The following is a 5,471-nucleotide window of genomic DNA, read 5'->3' on the forward strand; positions in this document are numbered from 1 at the left end:
CTTCATATGGATGCACGAGTCCTAACACTGCCCATCCTTCATATGAATGCACGAGTCCTAACACTGCCCATCCTTCATATGAATACACAAGTCCTAACACTGCCCATCCTTACGCCTCCGGACTCTATATTAACAGAGCAAAGTCACAGCTCTACTCGATTGAATCTAAGATCGATTGGGAGGCGGACCAGCGACCAGAGCTGGAACTTCCTTGGGCGGAGGACAGGATCCGCTACTTAGGGATATGGCTTGATAGGTCCGCGGAAGGGTTCTATCAGCGTAATATGGGGAGGATCGTCCGGGGGTTACAGGGTAGTATTACCTTTTGGAACACCCTTAACCTTTCCCTGATGGGAAAGATCGCACTCATAAAGATGGTAGTCCTGCCCCGGTGCCTCTATACCATGCAAGGGTCTTTTTTCGAGATCCCACACCGGGTTTTTCGGGAACTCGACTCGCTCCTGGTCCAACTGCTATGGAATGGGAAGCGATGCAGGGTCAGCTTGGTATTTTTTGCGAATCTTGAACATCAGGATGATGATGCCAACTTATCGGGACTAAAATTAAAATCGACTTTCACCCCCACTATTGATCACTTGCCACCACAAGTAGGAGTTTTTGAGAAGGTATTATATAAAAAATTTGTCAACATAACCAAATACGTTCTGAGAACCCCCTTTAATCTTGATGTAGAAGAATACAAGTCACTACAAAGTCTCAAAAACAACACAGACAAAACCATCAAAGCTTGTGACAAAGGGGGTGGCATTGTTGTATTTGACACCACCACATATGTTGCCAAAATGGAACACATGTTAGGAGACACTCGATTCTACACCCCAATTACCAGGGATCCAACTAAGAAGGTTGCAGTGTAAAATCACTGATCGAGCCTTGAGAGATGGAGAAATTTGTGAAAAAGAATGGAATTTTTTTAATGTTGATAACCCACGGCTGGCTAGTATCTATGGAATCCCCAAGATCCATAAAAGTGAGAAAGATCCTCCACTTAGACCGATTGTTACAACTATAGGCTCGGTCACAGAACCGTTGGCTAAATATGTGGATGCGTTGCTCTGCCCATATGTTTCCAAGACACCTGCCTTTGTGCAGGATACCAGACACATCATCAACCTAGTGGAAGGTATTTCATTTTGTCCAAAGACTCAATTCCTAGTCACCATGGATATTGAGTCCTTATACAGTAACATCCCCATTGATGGAGCTATTGAAGCTGTACATTGGTTTCTTAATGCATACAATATTGCAGGACCAACTATTTTCATTTTGCAATGTCTGAAAATAGTATTATCTGAAAACATCTTTGAGTTCAAGGGTCAACTCTACAAGCAATGTCAAGGTGTAAGTATGGGCGCATCTTGCGCTCCGACAGTAGCGAACATCTCCATGTCGTTATTTGAAAATAGGTTCATTTTCAATGAGATTGCTCCGTTCTATGAATCTGTGACCAAGTGGTCACGGTTCATACATGATGTCTTTTTCGTCTGGATCGATGTAGAAGAACATCTCCAACAGTTTCTAGAATGGATAAAGTTATGTGACTCTAATATTTGGTTCCCTTACACCATCAGCACCAAACAGGTAGAATACCTAGACGTTCTTATTAAACATGAATCGGGACACTGTCATTGGACTTATTCAACAAACCGACAGCGAGGAATACCCTCTTACACTATGACAGCTTTCATCCTGTGATACAAAAAAATAGTATCCCTTTTGGTGAGTTTTTGCGTCTTAGACGCAATTGCACCAACATAACAGATTTTGACACCAAGGCATTAGCCATGAAGGAAAAATTTAAAAATAGAGGATACCCTAAAAAAAATCATTATAGACTCATACAAATGAGCTCGCTTCTTGGATCGTCAGCACTTGTTAATGAACAGACAGGACACGAAAGTTCCATCTTTAGTGTTTATTGCCCGTCACTCCATGCTGAATGACAGGATTAGACATGCGGTCTACTCCAGCTGGCAAATACTAAATGCGGACACATCTACAAAAGACATCATGACCAAACCCATGTTTCCTTTTAGGCGCAACAAAAATCTAAAAGACTATATAGTCAACTCTCGTATGAACAAACATGTGTCATCCTGTCAGACCAGTTTATCAAACATGCAGCCAGTGGTTGGCACGTACAAATGTACCAGTTGCAAATCATGCGCCTCAGCAATAGAGGGCCCCACATTCCGGTTTAATAATCAGATTCTTACTTCAACTAGTTTAAACAATTGCAAGACATCTAATGTCATTTACTTGATAGTATGTCCATGCAATCTTGGATATGTGGGTGAAACAAGTAGAACCCTCAATGTTAGGTTAACTGAGCATAGGTCAGCTATACGAACAAAAAAGGTCACAGCCACAATGGTCATACATTATTTGGAGCAGAATCATCAACCTGAAGACATGCAGTGGCATATCATTGAGAGAATCACACACAAAGCAGGTTTAAATATGGATGTCATTAGGAAGTTTAGGGAAGTGTTCTGGATTTTCACCTTAGACACAGCCAACAGGGGTTTGAACATGGATATACCATGGGATCAAGCGATTAAATAAATTAATGTAACATTAAGAATCCCGCAGTACTTCTTGCATCCCTTGTCCTACTGTGACCACCCATTGCCGCATAGTCACCATCATGTATTGGGGGTGCTTTAGTGACATTATGTGTTTTGTCACTTGGACAAGTTAGTGCTTTTAATAGGGCCTCTCGTCCGACAACTAACTTATTACTATATGCCGTTTTTTCATTAGCCACTAGATGGCGAGACTGTTACGTGGAGATCGGCTTCCTTTAAGACAGGTCATCTGCTAGTCATTCCTAAATAAATCGTAACTAATGTTCAGCTAATACAATCCATGTTACCAAGGACATGTACATCTCTATCTTGGTATTTCAGGTTGCCTTAATATTTTTGATAGGTAGATGACTCAGAACGTCTACATTTTTAAAACATTTTTTATTTTAATTCACAGTGAGGGATTTAGAGCTTAGTATTGGTTAATTTTTCCAAGTAAAAGATTTATCCTCCCCTATAATTCTAATTAATTTCGTACAATCCCATGTGGATATTTACTTCTTTCCACATTACAAGATGGCCGCGTTACTCGTACTATCTCTGCTTGAAAATACGCGCGTTTCAAATACGTCATCACTCAGGTGTTTAGAATTAACTTGAGCGTATAAAGGACGGCTTATGGCGTCTGTTGTCGTTCAGCATCACGACATCAAGGAAGCAGGATCGGGGAACCCATGCCGAATCTCCGGTATGTAACAGTATAGCAGCGGGGCTCGTTAGTCTGTTATTTAGCGAGTTAATGTGCATAGGAGCCTGCTTTCAAACAGAGACAGGAGGTTAGAAAGATATTATTAGCAGACTCTCATACAGCGAGTCATTATGCATAGGAGCTTACACTTAAGAAGAGACATTATGTTGGAAAACTGGCATTAACATTAGGTTTCAACATATATATCTCATGGTGTTGCACTCAATATTAATATGCGCAATTTAGCCTTTAAGAGAATTGACTAGGTACTTAATCAACCCTACAGGTATAAAATCTTTCAAGGATAGATAACATGTTGCGAAAGAGGGCAAAAATTAAGGGTGCTTTCAGTACGCATATTTTGGCTCTAACTAGGCTCGTAAACATGCTGATCAATCACATCATGTAAAATGCGGATACATTTATATATACTATTTTTTGTGATTATTTCTTAATTTATCATTTAATTACAGAAGGGATTGGTATTCTTACCTGAAACCCAGAATATCTGTGGAGGTCTTTTAAAAAAAAGCATATATCTACTGATCTCACCATTGCGACCAGTGACTATAAGCATCATTTACTTCTGGGATGTCAAGTATATTGCTTCAACTTGTCGGGAGACGTTGGGGCGCTCACCATATATAATATAAGATTGATCTATCATTCAATCCTATCCGCTTGCATTTTTGGTATGTATGATCAGCAAAGTATAATGTCATTAAATAGCTTCGAACCTATATTTACCGTATAGGATGTGTGGCAATAGTAACATAAGAAATGAAATGAAATGAAATGAAAAATTATATTTATATAGCGCATAGACTACCCGGAGGCCTCGCAGCGCTTTAATAAGAGTGATTGCATTAAAGAGGATTTGTTCTCTATACATTTTTTCTAGAACTTCATCATACTTGAATGAAAGCCACACGATATTGTAATCATATCAGCTCATGACCTTTGCCGCAACTTACCTTAAGTAGGTAAGATATAGCAAGATACCTGTTTCACCTTGATTATAAACTGTCAGCAACTCTCTATATTAGGCACATTGGAATTCAGAATATAGAGGAAAGTATATTCTATATTATGCTTTCTCATTTATATATATTTTTTCTTCTAAGAAAACTCCTCCTTTGTGGGCCCTCAGATTAAGTTATCTCCTGTTACCTGAAAAGCTCATCAGATTATAGGTACGAATCATGCTACACATTTTTCTTACATTATTATAGTGATTTGGTTCAGATCTTTTTCTGTTTATCTTCTACTCTGTATCACTTTTTTTCTTTCACAATAGGCATGATTGTTATTTTTGTTTATTATTTGTTAAAAGATTTACCCATTTAGTTTCATGACACCTTACTGGATTTGGGGTTTTGGACTTTTTTCAGTGCTTGTCACTACTTTTATCATTTAAAATCCCTCAGTCAGGAATGAACTAATTGTTTATTGGTGGCTAATAGAGCCAAGTAACTTCAGAGTAAATTTATGTACATCGCTTGGTTTTAAATTGAATGGATTTTTTCTCTCTCATTGTGTTATTAGAATTTAAAGAAATATGTTTTGTTGTTTACTCTTTATAGTAACCACTGACAAGAACATTCTGAAGAAGGCTCTGCCGAAACGCGTCAAGCTTCATACTTTTGTTATACTTGTTCAGTGCTTTATAATTATCCATGTGTTGGTATTATAATTTCATGCAAATTGAACAGAACTAATAGATGCATATTAATGTTTTTTAAAACGGAAAAAATCTTTTTTTGATTTGAATATCATTGAACATTATTGATCATGGTTACAAAAATATTTAACATGTTTATGAAATAAATAATGAATATAAAAAGAACAATCAACAAAAATAATAAAAGTGATTTGTAATAATTCTAGCCTTATTTGTATTGATTCTGGTTTGTCTCTGAAGTTACCACGCCCTTTGTCACTTTTATCGTTGCACTGAGCCTGGTGCTTTTCCGTTTTCCATTATATTGTATTTCCCTGCCAAGGCTTATCCTTTTTGTAGGGGACCCCTTTGTTTTCCAAATAGGGTCAGCTTGGAGGTCCTGAAACGTAGCTGGGGTAGGGGGGGTTTGGAGATTCTGGATCTAGAGCTTTACTATTTTGCATCGCAATTGCAACATGCCATAGCCTGGTTGGATGCAGATCCCTCTTGGGAG

General features: G+C 38.4%; 1 long non-coding RNA gene across 2 annotated transcripts; it reads left to right on the plus strand.

The window, feature by feature from the left end:
- Window positions 1–3,196: 3,196 nt before the first annotated feature.
- On the plus strand, window positions 3,197–5,172 carry LOC146869684 (uncharacterized). 2 transcript variants are annotated; one of them, XR_014981465.1, is made up of 5 exons: window positions 3,197–3,297; window positions 3,771–3,989; window positions 4,199–4,280; window positions 4,422–4,490; window positions 4,881–5,172. It is a non-coding gene; the product is annotated as an uncharacterized LOC146869684 (long non-coding RNA). The 2 variants fall into 2 exon arrangements; XR_014981461.1 differs by lacking the exon at window positions 4,199–4,280.
- Window positions 5,173–5,471: the final 299 nt, after the last annotated feature.

This window comes from Triturus cristatus, chromosome 1_1, assembly GCF_964204655.1.
Source record: "Triturus cristatus chromosome 1_1, aTriCri1.1, whole genome shotgun sequence".
NCBI classification, from domain to species: domain Eukaryota; kingdom Metazoa; phylum Chordata; class Amphibia; order Caudata; family Salamandridae; genus Triturus; species Triturus cristatus.